This window comes from Zosterops lateralis (genome assembly GCF_965231275.1).
Source record: "Zosterops lateralis genome assembly, chromosome: 7".
Lineage (NCBI taxonomy): Eukaryota > Metazoa > Chordata > Aves > Passeriformes > Zosteropidae > Zosterops > Zosterops lateralis.
In genome coordinates, this window is record NC_139767.1 from 27,780,857 (window position 1) to 27,800,369 (window position 19,513).

General features: G+C 41.1%; 1 protein-coding gene across 8 annotated transcripts in view; it reads right to left on the minus strand.

Moving 5' to 3' along the window:
- Positions 1 to 19,513, minus strand: part of SEMA5B (semaphorin 5B) — a 267,706-nt gene that overhangs the window by 180,177 nt on the left and 68,016 nt on the right. For all 8 annotated transcript variants that reach the window (XM_083865131.1, XM_083865130.1, XM_083865129.1 and 5 more), the window contains 2 exons: positions 12,747 to 12,961; positions 3,299 to 3,359 (listed from right to left, as the gene is read on the minus strand). The gene's annotated coding sequence lies outside the window, so the exon portion shown is untranslated. The remainder of the gene's footprint in view (positions 1 to 3,298; positions 3,360 to 12,746; positions 12,962 to 19,513) is intronic.

Below are 19,513 nucleotides of genomic sequence, written 5' to 3' on the forward strand. Positions count from 1 at the left end.
AGGTGAAAAGAAGAAGTCATTACTGTGGGAAGGACAGAGCAGCAATCTGCCTGTGCTATTGCTTAATTCTGAAGATGCTCCAGCTCCACAAAGCTCTGAGCTCTGGAGTGCTAAATCAACCTTGAGAAATGTCTTCAGCCACAGTTCTCATCAGAAAGCTTCTTAGAGCTGGGTTCCCCAGGCTTCCTGGCTGGGCAAAGCACTGATTGCTTTGGCCAGTCAAAGAGTCATTGCTCCAAAAGTCAATCTTCAAACACAGCACATTAAGCTATTCCGTGGGAGAAACTCTGCTCTCATATTTGTCCAAACACAACAGGCAGAACAGCACCAGCTTTGATGACATTATTTGGAGTGCACAAGAAGGGACCAGGGATCATAAACAATCATATGGTGCATGTTTGGTAATCCTTTGGCACTGTTGAAAGGTTGGAGAATAGACTCAAACACAGGTTTATGAAAAAAAGATGAACAATATTTACAATATTGCTCATATAAGAAAAGGCTTCTATGATATTTTCCAAGGGCAGAGGGAGTGATTTGTCATCCAGTTGCAGTTCTGTGGATTTTGTAGCAGTCTGATTGGCACACTCCACACGTTCCTTGTCCAAAACTTTCTGGTACAGCTGTGCAAAACAGGAGCAGGACTTGAATTCAAGAGTGGCTGAGAATATAGGACCAAGCTATTTCAATTTCATCTCCATTTCATTTCACAGACTCACACAGAATCACAGAATCATTTAGGTTGAAAAAGACCTCTGAGATCATTGAGTCCAACCTTTGACTTATCTCCACCTTGCCAACCAGACTATGGCACTGAGGGCCACGTCCAGTCACTTCGTGAACACCTCCAGGGATGGTGACTCCACCACCTTCGTGGGCAGCCCCTTCCAATGCAATCCTTGTCCAGGCATTTTTCAATCTGTGATGTTCATTACTTAATAAAACCCTGAGGTAAGACCCTATCCCTATTAAGAGACAGCTTTTACTGTAGAGTGCTTAGAGTGTCGTTGGGGATGGAAGGTGGGGGGGAAGTAAGATTATTTACTGTAGTGCTCTACACTTGATTCTCCTGTGCTCACCACAGGAAAAGTTTGTCAATGCAGGTTGAAAATAAGCACCTGAAAACTCTCTAAATACCTGTTTATTCGATCTGGAGTAGCACTTAAGGGGAGCACTAAAATCTTCAAGACAAATGCCGCACACCACATATTAAAAATTCTCCAAAATGTTGTATTATTAAGTTTTTTTACTAATGTGCCTGCTTTGACTAAAAGACCCACAAGATGGGTGTTTCAATTGCTGGCTCAATGTTAGATTTGCAGAAAGTGTGTCTATAGCACTAGCAACCATGCCTTGGGAGAGACATAAGCAAAGGAGCAGTGACATGCCTTAAACACCAAACGATTTACTGTGATTTTAAATATTAACATTTTTTGAATGAAGAGTTTTGATATCTTTCATCTTGTGCTTTGCAGACTTTGCCAAGTTGAGACCATAATACTTATAAGCAATTTCTCAGCAAAACCATGGCTGACTCTACAGAGGCTTGAAAATTTGAGACCTACCCAGGCAATCTCACTGTGAAGTCAAGGGGCCAAGGAAGGAGTCCCAGCTGTGGCCCAGCAGAAGTGCTTCTCCAGTGGGGTATTCAACCTCCCAACCAGGCCTTGCTGAAAGCTACTTGGCAGTGTGCAAAAGGCATGTTATCTTCCAGGGGCTGAATGCAAAACAAACTTCACCCCTGGGGCAAAATTCACACCTCCAGCAGAACTAGCAGAGATGCTCCTTCAGATGGACCAGGGCAGGAAACCAGAACAGCTCCCACTGCTAGCAATGAACAGCCATCCCCTCACTCTGCCAGCAGAGCACAGCTCACCTCCACCTTTGGGGCAGCAGAAGCCCTGCAAGAAAAGCCAGAGGCAAGGACAGAGCAGGTTCACAGGCCACAGCCACATTTACTGTGGGCAGGGACATCCCTGTGGTGCAAAGCCTTGGGCCCCTCAGTGATCACATAAAGGGAGGCTGCACATCATCCCTCCTCTGCCCTTTTCTGAAGTAACAGCAACAAGCCATGTGGGCAGAAAGGCTGAAGGAGCTCACACAGCCAAGTTTCTTTCTTGGCATCTCTCTTGATACCAAACTGCTCATCTACAGGATTGCCAACACCTGGAGATGGTGCAAGGTTCTTGTCATAGCAACTTAAGTATTACCCATTATTGTCCTTCTAGATTTTGCAAGATGAGTGCACAGGCAAAATCATTACACCCATTAATTTTAAAGTAGTGGTATCTCTTTTGCTTGCTACTTGCCGGGCAAGTACAGCCACCAAGGCGTTCAGCTATTAAATGCTAACCACAGTTCCTATCACCCTTTTTTGTTCTTCATCTTCTTTTCACTGTGCATCTTCCTCAAGATCTTTCTTCCTTGATTTTCTTGAGAAAAATGGCCTCCTTTATTGATTAAATTACAAATTCCAATGCCGGATGATTGAGTTATATGATAACACCTGACGAAAGACAATTGAAATAAATGGAAAAATTAGCACTCTCTTTATTACAAAAGGGTTGGATGTTGAGTAGCTGACTGAATTAAATGGAGATTGAGCAGATCTGAGAGAATTGATTAGGAGAAACAATGCAGAATTCAGAAAAGAGATACCAAAATTAGCACCCTACTAATTCACCTTGGAAAAAGATGGCAAATGTTGAGAAGGAAACTGTATCCTTTTCGTGCACTCCCAACGAGGAATTGCCCAAAGCTTACCTCTGTGACAAGACTCCTAAGATACTGAACTCTGATATCAAGTTACCAAAGGCCAACAAAAACATGACCAGGTCAGCAGCCTCTAGGGTTCATTTGTTCAGCTTCTTGTATGTCTTTTTAATTAGTACCACAAGTAAAAGAAGGTTCTTGGCTTTTGTTCTGTGCCTGGGAACCAATGTCATGCCAGCTTTTGATAATGTATCATTGCATTTTATTCACTGCTCATAGATGCTAATGAGGTATTTTTAATTTTGTCTGTTTGTGACATTTCCTACAATACTAACAGATGTCTTGGGCTTTCTTCCTGTGGATTAGGCAACCATTATTGGAGACCTTAGCTTAAACAAGAAGCTGATAAAGCAAAGCATCTGAAATGGCACGATCAAATTTGAAACTGTGTCTTCTCTCAGTAACTTCCCTGCAAGCTTGTTGTGAGGTACACGAAGTCTAGCAAAGATAAGTTCAAGCAAAGCTCTGGAAAGAGTGTAAACACAGCTCTTAAACAAGGGCTGCAAACATGGTATTATTTACTTACAGCTTCTGCATTACTGAAGTGTCATATTCAAAGTCACGCTCCAGGGAAAACCTTAAGTGACCTGTGAAAACATCAGAAAACAAGTCTTCAGTGGATATTTCTAAGTACATCTTCTACCAAATAGGGAAGAATTTTTACATTATTTGGAAATCAAATGTAATGAAAATATTATTTAAGTTTAACCACAAAGCAATGTAAAAATGTTCCTTAACGCTCACCTGAAGGTTGCTTCAAAACTAGCTTCAGCTGCAATTATTTGCTTTCTGCAAAAACTCCTAGCCCACATATTGAGTAGCAGAAAATGTTTGTGGAAACAGTAAATATTTTAACACAATCAATCTGACTGAGAAATTTTGCAGCCCTGTCTGAACTTTTCATAATCCTAAATGCTTCATCCTCACAGAATAGACAAGGAATCACTCTTCTCCCAGTTTCCAAGTGGGAGATTTGTGCCAGTGAGAAATGTGGACTGTAAGCACATATCTTACTCCTCATTGCAATGCTCTCTTTGGGAGCACTCCTGTCCCCACCATCCATCACCCTGCCTCATCATTCACTCCTCCTGGAGTTCATTGCACCTTCCATTCTACCAGTTGAACTACAGAAGCACTCAGGTTAGTCAAGAATTATTTGGACTGCTCCAGTCAATGCAGGAGCTGCAGCCAGATGAAGATGTGTGAGGGCAGCCTACATGATTTGCCCCCAAGTCTCACAGCAGGCATGGCAGGGCAGAGCCAGCACACTGGCCGTGAGCCATAAATCCCCTCTTTGAAACACTAAAAGCAAAGCTCAGAATGAGCAAATTTTCTCAAGAAATCCACATGTGAAAGGTTATTCTCATTCTTTTCACCCTTGTGTTTTATCCAATCCCAACAGCAGTCTCATGAAAGTAAAAAGGGAAAATTATGACAAATTCTAACAAATTCTAGATTAGTTCTTACTAATTTATCCTTTAGTTATGGCAGCACCACAAAGCCTACCCTGTGCCTGAACTCTCTGCATTGAGCACAGTGCAGACACTGGCCATGTTCCCTGGAGCTCATCAGCAAGAGATCAAAGAGCTAAAAGGGTAGGCAGGGAAAAGACAGAGACGGCAAAAATTGGAGGACACTTCTGTACAATGGCTTGTGAGCAGAAATCCCACTCAGCCAGTAAGAAATGAATCACTGTATAGAGATTCTGACCCTGCTACCTATTATGCTTGACAGACAAACTCAGTGAAATAATTTATCTAGTTATTTTCATGGCTTCCATTAGAGCAATGTCTGAGCATTCACAAACCAGATGGGCTTTTCCTCACTGTGCTCCTGAGAAGGAGCACATGCTGCTAACGCTACATCGTAGAGGATGTAGGACTAGAGATACTAAAAATCCAAAATTATTTTCTCAGGGAAACTAGTATCTGATGTGACAAAATTCTATATAATGCCAGAGAGTTTCTGTAGGTTAGGGGATAGGTCATGAGGCTTTAGCCATTGGCAGACTTCTTACCACCCTGGTAATTCTTTTTTGAATAATGGCTTCTATACAGTATGAATCAGGAGAAGTGAAAGGGAAAAAGAGAAAGGGAGAATAAAAAGGAAAATAGGAAAAAAAAATTAAAAAGGAAAGTCATGATAAATGTAGGCCTATCTGAAAAAAACCAAACTGCAGAAACAGAGGAACCAGTCACGCAGTTCACTGAGAGGACTGAAGCAATTGTTTCCTTCAAGAAACCTCATTCATCACATTTCCATAACCCAGAAAAGGCTCTCACAGTCCCCTCTTTCAACATATTAAGACTAACACACATACAGGCTCTCACATTCCCTTCCTTTTCCATTAGTCTTTCTTCATGGAAGAAATCATAGGAAAGGGGTGAAAATGTGAATATTTCTGCAGCTGTTCTGCCAGGGCTGAATCCTGAAGGTGGGACACCCAAAGGAACCCAGGGGTGACAGAGGACCCACCAAAAGGACTCAGTCTTCACTGTCAGATAACTCCTGCTTCTTTAGAATGGTGACAGTGAAAATGTTTCTTTGGTGATATCCCAGGAGGCAGATCAGAGCCCAGCATATCAGTTTGTGAGAAAACAAGATCCATCTGTTAGCTCAAACCTCCAGGACTGGCAGGTAGTCTTTTCTATATAGTAAGCCACTGGACAGTACACACTCTAAGTTTCATCAGCAGGAGAATTCTGGTCTGCACACTGCCTCTCTAAACATAATAGAGCTCCCCTTTGGCTAGAGAATAGAGGATTCCCTGAATGAACCCTTTGATCTGCAAGACACTGAGCCTTCTCCTGAAATTTCTTCTCAGACATTGGAATTCCCTGCTGGGTTACAGCATGAAACCTTTCTCATCTCTCCATTAAAGCAGCAGATAGACAGATGGGACACTCTTCATCTTTCAGGACTCTTGAAGTTCACTTCCCATCAATTTTAACAGGAATGCTCAGAGCTCCTGTATAGTTTAAGAGAACCAAACCTATAGATTGTGCTCAGTCAAAACCAGGAGAATCCCAAGCCTGGTAGTCCCTCTACACAGCTGTCATCAATTAAAAATAAGCAGCATAATATAAATAATAGTATAATAGCCAAACTTCCCCTTCCACACACATTGTCAGATCATTTTTGAAAACTCTTTGAGCATTGCAGATAAAAAGCCCAGTGTGTGCTGTTAGTGGAGGTGGAGCTGTACCAGAACCATCACTGGGCCTAAATGTCTCCTCTTCATTAATGGGGTTTATTCTCTCTTCATCGCCACTCAAAAGCAACAAGGCGTTATTGCCCTTTTGCAAGCTATAAAAAATCCAACACAGCAGATGGATTGCACAGCTCACCCAAGGTCCCTGGGACACCCACATTTGCAAAGAGAACTGATCCCAAAATGTCACATACCCAATCCCCCAATCCCCTGCCCTTCCCTCCAGCCCAGCCTAATTCTCTGAATTTCACGATGATTTTAAAGTCTATTTAAAGGCCTTACACCTATGGGTGTATGCAAGGAATTAAGGCTGAGCCAAAAAGTTTTAATTGAGCAGCTCTGGTTGAGATTCTTGGTAAGAATGAAACAGAGCTGGGAGGAATTTTAACCCAACATGGGAAAAAGGTGGCATGTCACCTGGGTTATGATGTGAACGCCCAAAAAGATACAGTAGCAATGCCAGTGTCCTCTTCCCAGTCAGTCTGCCCCATAAACTCTCCAATGGTACTCACACAGCCTAGCACAGCTTTTCAAAGCCTGCTCCTTGCTTGCACAGCAAGTGCTGCTATGAAATGGGAAAAAAAAAAAAAAAAAAAAAAAAAAAAAAAAAAAAAAAAAAAAAAAAAAAAACCCAAACAGATACAGAGGAGGAGCTCCTAATACTTCTCACAGTTTCCCAGTGTAAATGGAGTGGCCAGGCACAGTTACACACTGAAATGAAGGCAGCCAGGAGAGATGACAAGGTTCACAGACACACAGCCATGGTTTACTACTCAAACCATGCTAAGCTCTTTAGGTAAGCTTTGTTATTACAGATGGTATTGCTTGCCCTAGATTTGATGTCCAAAATGGGGTTGCTCTCTGTAATCCTTCAGAGGCTGCTTATAAATCAGAGAATGCTTCACCTCTTGACACATGGCACTAATAGATGATAATGTAAATGGTGCAGTGTTTTAACCTTAACAGGCATTTGCTTAGGTTATTGTAGACAAAAATGAGGTCAGGAACTGTGGTCACGAGCCTTAATCTCAAAGACCCTCAGTCTGGAGTCATCTGGGGCCCTCTGGCTTGTACAGTGCCGTGTCCGTGGCTGACTGGTACAGTGAGCAAAAGGCTGAGGGTGCCAGGGAGGCTCTCCTGTCCCACCTCTGCACAGCTGCACCCCACAGTGCCCCCTGCACCTCCCAAGACCCTTCCAAGCCACTTTGCCTAGTAAGGAAAAGCAACTGCAGTAACATAATTGCTGTGGAAATGATTTTGAAGGCATCAACCCCTAAACACAGAGAGTAAACAAAATCTGCTTCTGTATGAGCTCTTCCACTTTTCTCAGGCATCTGAGGGATGTCCTTTATAAACCATGAGATAAGAGCAGACTCGCTGTTCAGACTGCATATCTGCCTGGTTCCTTAGATACCAACGAAAGCCCAAAGGCACGGCTTGGCATCTCATCCCCTTCTAATAAACTCTTTCAGAAAGTTACAGCTGATTTTGACACAAAGATGATGAGAAATGGGGAGCTATTTGTGCCATTCTGGGGAACTTGCCAAACCCTGTATTAACACCCCCAACCCTGTTAAAAACAAAATAAAGAAAAAAAAAAAAAAAAAAAAAAAAAAAAAAAAAAAAAAAAAAAAACCAACAAACAAACAAACCCCAAACCCCAACAACCAAACCAGCAAAAAACAACACTCCTGTTCGCTACTGATTAAGCAGCCAAATTAAAACTGATGAAGTGATTGGATAGGATCCAAAGCTGTTTATCTGCACATAAATCACAGACACGCTTTACTCAGCCAGTATGGATTTATTGAGCTAGAGGAAAGACCTCATACTCAGAATGCTGATTATTATAGCAATTAAAATATCAGTGGAGCAAACATTTCGGGTAGAAAGCTGTTAGGGGCTACTGGAGAAATCATTCCATTAAATATGAATTCAATCAGGTTTCAAATTTTTTAAAAAGAGAGTTTTAATAGAGGGTTTCTTTTTTCTCATTAAGTATATGTTGTTAGAAAATCAAATTCAAAGGAGGAAAGACACAAAATAACTAGCTGGACATGCCAAAGGAGATTAGAAAGGAAGGCTGATACATATTTTATGATCACAGGGGAATTAAAAAAATAAATTGAGAGATGTACTGTCAAACCAGACACAGTGTTAATAGCTAAAGTATATGGCAGTAAGAACTGCTGTTCCCACAGCTATTAATGTAAAACTGAAGATTTGGAGCAGGCTGCAGCAAAGGAAAATAAATCACACTTTTTTTTTTTCAATTTGAAAATATATATAAAATAAATCCCTACCCCCATCACTCACTCTCTGCATCTCAATCCTCCAGCACCAAGACTGTCATTTCAGCAAGCTACAGCTTCCAGGCAAGTGAGACAAGTGACAATTTCTTCCTATTAATCATCGCTAATTTATTTATGCAATTTTTCTACTTATGAGAATCATTGGCCTGGAGATTATTTCCTCTTTCCCCTTTGAGTCCTGAGAAACTATTTAACATGGGAAGTAGTTAAGGGGGGTAAAGAGGGGAGAGTGTCATGTAGCCAAGTTACGCATCCCAGCTGGAATTTGGGATGATGTCTTGCAGTTCTGACTCCTTCAGCCAAGTTTCGTACAGGAAGCACAAACGTGCCAAGGGCGCAGCGAAATCCACTGGAGCCAATAAATAGCACTTGACTCCATTAACACACTCCTGCTATGGATCCCTTCACGAAACTCTCAGTCACCTTGCACCCAGTTTGCTCATGAGGTAGCCAACAACTTGTACAGAGGAAAGGTTCAGGAGCCAAGAGGATCCTCTGAAGAAGCCTCACAGATTCTTAGTGTGTATGCACGTAGGATGTGTATCCACAGCCCTTCCAGAGGAGGCAAACACTGCTGATATATAATGCTGATATGGAATAGCACCCATGGAAGGTCATGGTGTCACTAGTGAGGTAAAGGGCAAATTGCAGAGAGGAACTTCACGAGGCCCCTGGAAGACAGCTCACTCCTTGCCCAGAGGCTCCTCTTCAAGCCTGGGGTAGGTCCAGAGGTACCACGGAGGAGCAGACACCCCCATCAGTTCATGCAGTTTTAGCCCATACACAACAACCTGTTTCGGCTAGGAAAAAGGACTAGGAAAACATTTCTAAAATTCATAGATTCAAATTTTGTAATGCATGCATTACAAGTCTGATTGTTATTTCAAAGCTATTAGTAGCAAGAAGAATTTCACCTAACATAGAAACACATCTATGATAACTTTCTGGAGTAAGAGATAGCTTTTGAGGAAAGTAGCTGACAAATTACTTGACAAATTTGTCAACTACTTTGGAGCCATCAAGATAAAAGGCTTTATATGTTGTATGATTTTTTTATGTATATATATATAAAACACTTTTATTGGGCTGTTGATAAAAGCCTGAGCTACAAAGGAACTTTTTCCCCCAGCTGAGAAAAGGCAAGCTGCTAGACAAATCAGTTCAATCTCTGCCTTTCAAACAATATAAAGCAGTATAACTTTCAGGAGTAACACCTCATCTGGTTTTTTTTTTCCAGACTGCCTATCAGGAATCAAGCAGTAAGTAAACATTTGAAAAGTGTTCCTCTGAGAGCAAAGGTTTAGATTTGAGTCACAGGATCCATTGAAAAGAAAAATTGCTTCTGTGCATTGGGACAGTGCCTTCCCTTCTGAAAAGTTTCTAAAAAGAGCAAATGGAGATAATCTTTTTACAAGGTATAACCCATATGGAAATTCATTATTGTTTCACTTTAAAAAACGTCAAGACAGTTCAGAAAGGGAGAATGGAATCTCTATTTTAAAAAGGTTAAAAATATGCAGAAGATTTCCTAACAACTATATCCAGTAAAGTGCTTTATCATGGTCTCAAGTAAAGCTCTGATTGATGAGAACATGAGATAAACAAAAGAGGTAAAGAGGTAATAGAGCCCTAAATCACTAAGAGTATTTAATCCAGAAGTGGGGGTATTTATACCCAGTGATTGTTGATTAAATATTTTAAGGATCTATTCTTCTCCCAGCACAAAACATTGCTAGAGTGGCTTCAGCACTGCAGCTCCCTGAAGGCTGCATTACTGCTCGTTATCCCCGTGCAATCACCACTGTGGATGCAGAGCTGAAAGGAATCATTGTTCCTGCTGTACAAAAGCTAAACTGAACCTCTAGGGAAGGTGAATGATTTGTAAAGGATTTTACAGCAAACCAGTGGCACAGCTGGGGGAAGGGGGGAACCCCAACTTAGGAGCTGGTGCCTCCCAGACACCATTCCTCATTGCTTGTAAGAACACCCTGGAGTTAGGCATTACTTTCATTCCTGCCTTTTCCACAGACAGCCATGACTATTAACTCAAGACTGTCACCAAAAGCATGTACATATGCTCGGAAGGTCACCGAGAAAGGGCTGGGATAGTGCTTGAAGACAATACTTAGCTCTAGGTTCTACTTCCAAGAGGTGTGAAAGATAAACTCTTTCCTTCAGTGGGTTTAAATTGGAGATGAAAATTTGATCCTAAAGGGCCTAAAGTAGACCTACAGCTGCTTGGAAATAGTTTTCTGTCATAGCCAGTATGTGTCCTGAATTCAGTCCTATTACACTGCATTAAGTATAGCAGGCACCTGAGGACAGAGCATAAAATTCCACACCAGAGCACACTGGATATACAGGCAAGGCAGGGTAAGTCATGGAGCCAGACAGTGTCCTGGATGGTCACACCAAGCTGCACTTTTTTTTTTTTTTAATCACTGATTAATTTAGGTGGTTATATGAGGCAAAAATTCAGAGGGAGATGTTCTAAGGGACAAATAACCTTTTAAACATATAGTTATGCTTCTCATTAGCACTAAATCCATGAATATGAATATGAAAAGAATTTAAGGAGAGACAGGAGATGACTGCAAACATCTTTAGTTAAAGAAAATTCCTGTTCTTCCTCCAAAGAGTACAGCTGCACCATTCTGGGCAGGACAGATCAAAGAAATAAAAGCCACTGAGCCAAGTTCACCTTTCGTATTGTTTCTTAGCCAGACCCAGGATACAGGAAGCAGCTCTGCCCAAGATATTTCCAACATGACTCTTTCCTGATTAAAGCTTGATCTGCTGACATTGAGAAATCCAAAACCATTTTTGTTTTGCTGGAGCTTTCAAAGAAGAGGTGTGAGGGGACCAAGTCTCCTGTTGGCTGCTCGGCTCCCCACCAGCTCACACTGCAGGACACGGCCCAAACAGCCAACAGGGCCAGAGCTGCTACAGGCCAGTGACCCCCAGCCTGCAGCAGCCATGCCACGAACCAAAGCACTTGGACTGGAAGTCCAAGCAAAATTTAAGATCAAACTCACAGGGCTTTTAGGATCCCTGATATGCAGTCAAATAATTCTCAATAAAGTAACATTCCTCTGCCCCTAGACTGCCCAGGGTACAGGAGGGACTTGCTTGAGCAAGCCTCTGGAGCATAAGGAGCACATGACTATCCCTTTTTTCTTTAGGCACTGTGGCACTCGGTCCCCCTGAATGTGTATTTTTGTCCAGAAGCAGAATTAGGCCACATGATCCATGTCCATCCATTATCCCTTGTGAGATGACCAAGTCTATGCTCAGTATAGCAGCCCCCAAAGGAACGGTGTATCTGGGATTTCTTGGGCTTTCTGAACACGTCTCTGCAGACTGTTGCCTGCTAATGGCACCACTTGATTGATTGATTCCTGCAGCCTCCTTCACATCTCCTCTCTTTCAGACGACTCCCAGTCTGTGAGCTGTCTGCAGGACTGAAACTGACACTTCCCCTGGAAAAACATTTTCTGGACCCATGTGTCTTTGCCAGACAGACCAAAGGGAAATGAATCAACCTGATCGGACCAGATCGGTTGTTCTGGAAAATTCTGTGTTGGGTCCATCATTCTACAAAATCAGAGAGAAACACTTTATATTTCTGTCAAAATAAAAAATTAATTTTCAATAAGGAATTTAAAAATGCCTTTCCATTTTCCAAATTGAAACTGCAACCTTTCCAAAGTGGAAACTCTTCCTAGTTTCAGACAGCACAAAATGAGCACAAACTATAAATAGTACCTTCTTGTAGTGTTCCTATGGAAAATCTGTTGAGTTTTTGTGGGATATATTCTAGGACCAAACTAATCAATTTTCACTCAGCATTCCCCTGCCTATACTACATCTATCTGTTCTGAGTAATTGAGAAGTAGTAGGTTCTTGTGTAATCATGAGCTCTGGCAAAACACACCAACATTATTTCGCATTTGAAATAGTTTATAACCAGGGCCTGCAGCAGTGATCCACCTTTTTAGTTAACTGAGATTTCCCTGCTCATTACACAGCAGCTAAAAAGTTGCATCAATTCCCTACACTGCAGCAAGAACACATTTTTTTAATAACCAAATTATTAGAGGAGCCTACATGCTTTATAGACAGTCTGAAATATAAGGTTCCCAACAAAGTCAAGAGAGAATGTCCCATTGAGTCTAATGACAGCAGAGTTAAGTCATTGAGCCACTAGAAAATGCTACATCTGATGTCTGTCATTCTCTGACTTTTCCAAAATCACAAATAGGCTGTGGCAGCCTCAGGAACAGTGGCCAAGTCTTCCAGCTCCCAAATTTGTGCTTTAACTACTTGACATATCCTCTCATCAGTGGAGCAGGAGACAGAATGATCAGAGACCAAAACCCCTCACACTGAGTAATCTGAAAATATCATGTTTCAGCCCAACAAAGACGTGTGTCATTCCATCACTAACTCACCAGCCCAGAGGACAAGTCCAAGACAAATGTCCTGGCAGCAGTCCAAAGTCAGAGTCCCAGAAGGTAAACCCGTCAAGAATGGGTGATTCCTCTCAGAGACAGTCCCACTGCAGCCTTCTCTGAATCCCTCAGACTCCACGAACTTCCTTCTCTGGCATGCCTCTTTGGACTTCTTCCTTCTAATTTTCACATCAGCTTGTTTGTGGATGATTTATCTATTTAAAAAAAAAAAGGCACATTTTTCCTTCATTAAAAAAGAAGTGCGTCTGCATTTGGCTGATACAAATAATGATGTTATAAAGTCCTCTTTGAGGAAGGATCTCTCTACTTCACATCCTTCCTCTTTCCTGAGTTGTGTGACAAAGATCCTGGGAAAATATATCATAAACTTCATGGTAAGCACTACCTCCCCTTCTCCCTTTTCCCTCATCACAACATTTTTTGAATCCATTTAAATTATCCCATTCTGGCCCTGAGCATGAAGTCTGATATGTCATCATTTCTGAAGGGCCTACTTTTCATCTATCACTGAGTAGGACACAGAATCCCTATTCAGTGTAAACATGACTCAGTTTAATTTTTCCAGAGACCATTTGTTTTTACTTTCTGGTATACACAAGTGAATAAATATTACTTGGTAGGCTAGAATTTCATGAAGCCCAACTAAAATGAGGGCACTAGATCACTAGATGCAGCATAAACATATGGTGAAAACTTTGTAATCATCCCCAAGACTACAGAGACATCCTGTGAGGCAGCCAGGAAAGGAACTGAAGTCAGTTTTCTGAGTCCCTGTGTAGAGCCTTAAACATAAGCCATCTTTCCTCCATATCTCTGTTCTCAGAAAACATGTATTTTCTCAGTTTCTGCCCAGCTAGCAAATATCAAAAGCTAGCAGTTTTCTGTCTCCAGTATCAACTCTGTTACAACAATTTTAATTGCAACTGGTTTCCTAAGTCATCTCCCCTCACAGTAATTTTTGCTGAAAATATACCTCTTGTCATTGCATGGGGTCCATTCTCATCAAGCTACACTGTTCTCTCCACACTTTTGGCACTGCATTTAAAAATCAAAGTGCCAAATCTCTCTGTGAACTACTCAGATGCAGTACTTATATATGCCTATCAAATTCAGAGAGAAGTCAAACTTTGACCCTAAATAAGCTGATATATGAAAACACGACAGTGCTTCTTTGGCTAGAGGAAAAGAGAGATTACTTATAAAGCCTCTACTTAATTCTTTGTGTCTGTGTTACAAAACAAGCAATTATAAATCTCCTCAGATTGTTCTAAACAGTGCAAGTAAACCTATCAATAGGAGATGCACATGCCAGCATCATAAATGCATTTCCAAATGAAAATGTTAAGCACAGTTTCACCACAGCTTCAGGTCAGTGCAGTCCTGTAGTAATTAGAAGCTTTAAGAACAGAGCAAAGACCAGATTCAGAGCAGAACCCATCTATTTTCACCTACAAAGGAAACAAATTTCAGGGAGGACCCAAGAAAGAGTGAAAGAAACTTCAGAAAAGCAATGAAATCCCCAAGCCTGCCACTATATGCAGAGATAATAATGGCACTGATAGTGAGCTGAAGAGGGATGGCACAAAGGATGGAGAATCTGCCAAGCCAAAACAAAATGAAGAGTTATAAACAGTTATAAAGAAAGACCTGTGTTCCCCTGGAGATGAACTGCTCTGTTCAACTACAAACCCAGGATAGACACAGAATTTAGTCTATGGTATATAACCAAAAAAATGTGTCTGATAACTGCTTAAAGGAAAGAAGATATTTTAAGTAAATCCTTAGTTTAACAACACAGGAAAGACTTCCCCATCCCACAAAGCATTGCCCATTTTACATAGGGATAAAGATGAGACCTGCTAGGGGAAGACCACCTGGCATTTGCACTCTAAGGAGCAACTCAATGGCACAGTATAAAAGACTAAAGCTTGAATCAGTTGTGTAGCTGGGTCCAGTACAAACACTGGATTAGTGGATGTCACTATATTAGTTGATAAAACTGGTTATGTGCTATACAGGTCCAAAAATATTTTGACAAAACACGTGGAAGTATTACCTTTCCTGTGCTCCTGGAACACTATTAGTGTAACTTTCATAGGCTATTGTTCAACTGCTTCAATGCCTCATATGAGAGGTGGATTGAATCTGTGACTATCCCCAGCCAAAAAGATTGAGTTACTGCACCAAAATCTCTTGAGCTGACTCCTGATAATTTGCATTTACTTTCCTCAGCCTTTACAGCTTCTTTATTTGACATTTACTGCTAGTGCAACTCCTGCCATTGCTTCCACAGAACATCACAAACACTTTGCTACTAATCTTCACCAAAGAGCAGAGAAGATCTGAGAGCAACTAGGACAGCAAGTCCTGCAAGCAACATACAAACTTTTGATTGCAACACAAACCTAGAAGCAAAAACTTGAAATCTCACAACTGGAGTGAGAAGTTTGCAGCTAAAGTGACTTATACATCCAGTAAGGGTATGCTGCAGAACCAAGAGAAAGGACAGATTGCAAAAATGGACTCATTTGCACTGCAGAGGAAATAATGTCCACAGCAGCACAGATGATTTCCTGCAAGTGTTTATGTGTTTGCACTGGGGAAAGAAACTTGACTAGCAACCAGGTTTCCATCTGAAACTTTCTGGTAGCTGGAAACTGCTAATTTTCCACTTCTCCAATGAAAATCTCAAAGCTCAAAGCAGATCTCTATAAAGCAATGCTTTTACAGGAATAAATTAATCTTCCAGCAAGCTCTCTAACACACACATCCATAGTAGCATGCAACGACCAGTGCTAGTGTTTAGACTGACCTATTTTCCGTGCTAAAAGCAACATTACTCTATTTCTCTTTAGGACATCTCCCATTTTTATTTCAGATAATTACAGAATAAAATCTACTGTCTTCTCCACTTCCATTGCTGTTGACAGAGACCAATGCCTAAAGACTTATTTTCCAGTGTACAGTCAGATCCCTAGCAAGCTCTGCCCATCAGATTATTCCATTAATTTTCTGAATGACATGAGATCACAGTTTTACATTCATTTCCTGATGACTATCAGGAAATATGGAAAAATTGCATTTAATTTTGAGCAGCTCAAATCCTTATGAGAATTCTCTTCCTTAAACACAGTAATTGTCAGCTGTTTTGGACAATAGGAGCCACTTCCATGCACTGAACTTTTCATTTTCAGACATTGCAAAACTCATCAGTTGGCAATCACTAACTGTTAGCTGGGATCCCTATGCAACCTCATCAATTAGGTTTACTTTGTGCCTATCACTATATTTAAAATAAAGCAAGAACTATCAACTGTATATTTGTGCTATCAAGAGATAAACAGTTTTGTTAATCACTTGTCTTCATTCTATCAGAATCACTGATTCAAATATCAGTATCAATTCTTGCACTGTTCACCAATTCCAGTAAATTTGCACTCAAAATATATTTGGTTCATTCCTACTCAGATGTGAGGTTCTGGCAGTATGCATTTGTAGTCTCTTTTTCATAAACCCTTCTGGCAACATAGATACAAGGCTGGTGGTTTCAGACATGTTCCTAAAAGAGCTGTAAGCAGGCAGGAGCCCAAGAGCCCACTTGGAGCAGCAAGCCCTGCAGGCAGGGAATTAAGATCACCCACTACATAACAGCCATGGGGTCAGCTGTGCTTCAAGGAAACTAGGAGCAGAATACAAGAGTAGGATTACCAACAGGTACCTCTGAGGTGTCCACTGTCCTCAAAACAGTGAAGAGTGAAGCACCCAAGCCTCCATAACCTGATGAAGAGTCTCCCCTAGCCTTTCTCTGACACTGTTCTGACCAGGCACAAAAGTCACGAGGCTGTAAATCCTCCTCACCTGTACAACCACAGCACACTTAAGTTTTTGTTTCATATTATGAAGATACAAAATATCCAATTTCTTTCTTCAATGTTAGAGAAACAAGAAGGATTCTACAGTGTTACCATAATGCCTTTATTCAAACACTAATTATTAATGCAACTGATGCTCATGATGGACAAGGCTGACAAAATACCACTGGACTCTGCCTTTGAACCCACTGCATCAGGCAGGAGAGATGAACATCACACTTGCTGATTTCAGAAAACAGAGTATTTCTACCTAGTTTGTCATAACTACCTCATTAAGCAAATGATTTCCCTCTCTGCCTGCTCCTAACCATCTAAAAGTTTAGCCTCATTTCCAATTTGAATTTGCCCTTTATTAAATTGAATTCACTGTGCTTTGTGTTACTACTTGTGTTATGTATCATTTCCTTTTCCCGGTATTAAATGACCCTTAAGATGATCATCCTGCCATTAAGCATTTCTCTAGATGAAACTGGCTAAATTCATTCCTGCTCCTGTATCTCCTTTAATGGTGCAGTCTTCCTTTGGAGTCTGGTTTCTGATATTAAGAGCATGATCTTGGTGCATGATGCTACAGGTGTGACCTTAGCAACAGCATAATGACACATTTGTAAATTCTCTTATCCCAACAAAGTTGTTTCTCAACCTTCACTAAAATGAGCAGTGTTTTGATAACTTCCATCAATAAATATTTATTTTCCTGGCTGCTTTCATTTTGCATCACTCATCTCAGATTTGCTGATTCCCATCAGACACTTCCCTTGTGGTACCACAAACACCTGTACATGGAATTAAAACCCCATTGGGTCTTGGTACTGCCCAAGCCTTTTGAGACTGGGCAATCGAGCTCATAGTGATGTGAGAGGCACTGGCTCATGCTGTCAAGCAGGAATGAAGTTAAGAACTCTTATGTTTTCCTAAATCTTGAGCTGTAGGATAAAGGATTTATTGTGGCGTTAGGCATCCAACACTGGCAAGGTTAATGCAGTTGTGAGTTTCAACTGAACTGCCTGTCCCTTCATTTACATGTTCTTTTAACTCAGCAGTTTTTCATATGCATTCTACCTTCTCACTCTTCAATTGCAATTTGACACAGTTATTTCCTCAATCATGATCCTTTCCTGTATGCCCTTCTCTAGACCTGGACCAAACCTCATTTTGGAAAGACATTTCTGAGCTACCTTAATAGACTCAGCCTCCCATATTTCAAAACAGTATCAATGGACAGAAGTAGTAAAACTTGTCTGATCAGTTTAAGTACAGACATCCTTCACAGATGCTTACTGCATGTGTGCACGTGCAGTCACACAATCACACGTGCTTCTTCACCTGTAGGGTCAAATCTCTTGAAATTCTTCCATTATTAAATTGAAAATAACTTATAACCCAACCAGAGACCCACTTGGAAGACTGCTAACAGTACCTATATTCTGCCTGCCAAAGCTCTTTGCTCCTAAGGCTTTTTTTTTTTTTTTTAACAAATATTAATATGGACATAAACATAATCTGAGCACATATATGTGTCTATATCAATATATGTATGTTTGTGTCTTTATGTATGTGTGTAAATATGTATCTGTCTGTACATTTATGTATGTAAGTATAAATGTATATGTATAGTTACACAGATACTTATTTGTAATTTTGGCCTCCAAAGAGCAAAACACTTGAAAATTATTCTTCCAGCAGGGCTATGGCAGCATGGTGGAAATCTCTCTGCTCTTAATTAGTCAAAGGCTCTTAAACTCATGTAGTTATAAACTGCCAGAAGTGGAAATCTATTGAATGTAGCAAATGTGCTTTAGATAAGCAGCAGAGAATAAAGTACAAGATGGCCCAGTGTTACTTGGCTTGACAAAGTTTTACTGTCCCTGGATCAGCAGCAAAGCTTTTAGTGTTCCTTCTTTACTTTTAATAAAACTTTACCACAGAATCTCCCCTGTACCATGACCTGGGATTCATAAAAACAATGCAACAGCCTATATATTTTTCTGATTCTATTTTCCAGACCCAATTTCACACAGACTGTTTATAAGTCACTCACCAGAAGGCAGAAAAGAAGAAAAGAACGTTTTCCATCTCTTTACTGAAAAGCAAAAAGGCTCAAACCAAACAAAATTGTACACAGCTGTGTGACACCAGCAGTGACTTTTATGATACCATATGCCCCACTGAATGGTGTTTCACCCAGCTGATGTAGCCTTACTGAAAGGTTAATAAAGAGGCATGATCTTTGGCTAATAAAGGCTGAGACCGTTATAAAGGAGATAGATTTCAATTTGCAAGGAGAAAGAGAGGAAGAAAAGAGACAGACAGGAGAAATCTCTGCTGAGGGCACTGTTGGCATGCCATGATTTGCAATGCAAGGACACGGGGCCTTTTATGGGGTGTCACTATGACAGCACATGGGGCAAACAGAACCAGGACCTGCTCCAAAGCCCCTGCAGGGTTCTTTCCCCAGAGCCACACGGCAAACCCAGGGCTTGTTTTCCAGCTTAGGGACAAGAGAAACCAACATCTCAGCTCTCATCTGCTTCTGTATTTGACACTATTTATCATTCTGAGGGACTGTGTTACAATTAAAAAGTTATGAGGGGGTTGCCAGCCTCGGGGGCTTTTTTCATCTAGGATGCAAAAGGAAGTCTGAGATGCAAACCACTTTAGAAGCACACACATGGAATTGTGAGATGCACCATCCCTGAGAGATGGGGCTGGGCCACCCACAGGCACCAAACAGCCTTCAGAGAAAAGACGGATCCTCGCCTGCCTTTTCTACCACTGCTCAGAAAGTGGGAAGCAAAGGTGATTTTTACTGAAGCAAGCTTTCCTTTCATATATGCAGACATTTCTGCAGAGCTTGGCAGGCTTCTTCCAGCC